Source organism: Octopus sinensis, unplaced genomic scaffold, assembly GCF_006345805.1.
Source record: "Octopus sinensis unplaced genomic scaffold, ASM634580v1 Contig10403, whole genome shotgun sequence".
In the NCBI taxonomy this organism is placed as follows: domain Eukaryota; kingdom Metazoa; phylum Mollusca; class Cephalopoda; order Octopoda; family Octopodidae; genus Octopus; species Octopus sinensis.
The window spans coordinates 21944-23539 of record NW_021832125.1 but is presented as its reverse complement, the minus strand read 5'-3'; the positions used below and the strand labels follow the sequence as shown (position 1 = coordinate 23539).

At 47.4% G+C, this 1596-nt stretch overlaps 1 pseudogene; it reads right to left on the bottom strand.

Annotated features, from left to right (window-relative positions):
* On the bottom strand, positions 1 to 1378 carry LOC115228402 (annotated as a pseudogene).
* Positions 1379 to 1596: the final 218 nt, after the last annotated feature.

Sequence of the window (1596 nt, the reverse complement as noted above, 5' to 3'; positions counted from 1 at the left end):
CTTATTGAATTTGTATAAAAAACCCAATCAAAAAAGTAATGAAAGAAAACTAGGCAATCTCTTCATCCTGTTCTTCGTCAAATCCGCCTTCTTCATCGGCAGCAGCGTCCTGATACTGCTGATACTCGACGACGAGGTCGTGCATGTTCGACTCGGCCTCAGTGAACTCCATTTCGTCCATTCCCTCGCCAGTGTACCAATGAAGGAAAGCCTTCCGACGGAACATGGCGACAAACTGCTCGGACACTCTCTTAAACAACTCTTGGATGGCTGTAGAATTGCCCACAAATGTTCCAGACATTTTCAGTCCACGAGGCGGAATATCACACACCGCAGTCTTGACATTATTGGGGATCCACTCGACGAAGTAACTGCTGTTCTTTGTTTGGATGTTCAGCATTTGCTCGTCGACTTCCTTCATAGACATTCTTCCACGAAATATGGCAGCCACAGTGAGATATCGCCCATGTCGAGGGTCACAGGCGGCCATCATATTCTTAGCATCGAACATCTGCTGAGTCAACTCGGGCACAGTCAGTGATCGATACTGCTGCGAACCACGAGAGGTGAGTGGAGCAAATCCAGGCATAAAAAAATGTAGACGAGGGAAGGGGACCATATTGACAGCCAACTTACGAAGATCAGCATTTAACTGCCCAGGAAACCGCAAGCAGGTGGTCACACCAGACATGGTGGCCGAAACCAGGTGATTGAGGTCTCCATAAGTAGGAGTCGTCAGTTTGAGTGTCCTGAAGCAGATATCATAGAGTGCCTCGTTATCAATGCAGTATGTCTGGTCAGTGTATTCGACGAGTTGGTGGACTGAGAGAGTGGCGTTGTATGGCTCCACGACGGTGTCACTCACCTACTCAGATCAGAGGGAGACACCACCTTGGGAGAAGGGACGACTGAGAATGTGCTCATTATTCGATCGGGGTACTCCTCTCTCACTCGGTGGATTATCAGTGACCCCATTCCTGACCCAGTTCCTCCCCCCAACGAGTGAGTCAGTTGGAATCCTTGCAGACAGTCAGAACTCTCCGCTTCCTTCCTCACCACGTCCATGACTGAATCCACCAACTCTGCCCCTTCAGTGTAGTGTCCCTTTGCCCAATTGTTCCCTGCCCCCGACTGTCCAAAGACGAAATTATCCGGACGGAAAAGCTGACCGAATGGGCCAGATCTCACTGCATCCATCGTTCCCGGTTCCAAGTCAACCATAATAGCACGAGGGACATACTTCCCGCCTGTACTCCACATCAACAGTTAATACCAGAGGCCTCATTGTAGTAGACGTTGATTCTCTCCAACTGTAGGTCAGAATCTCCGTGGTATGACCCTGTGGGGTCTATTCCGTGTTCGTCTGAGATTACCTCCCAGAACTGTTGTGGATTAAATTCGTAGTTTTACTTTAGCTCCAATCTGGTTTCCGCACTGACCAGCTTGAATGTGTACAACCTCACGCATATTGAGAACGTTCTGGCTAATCTGTGCGGTATTTTATTTAATGGGGTTAACCATTATCGATTAATTTATAAATCTGATAAGAAACTGATGAGTATTATATTAAATATTTTACTCAAGTCGATATTAGAG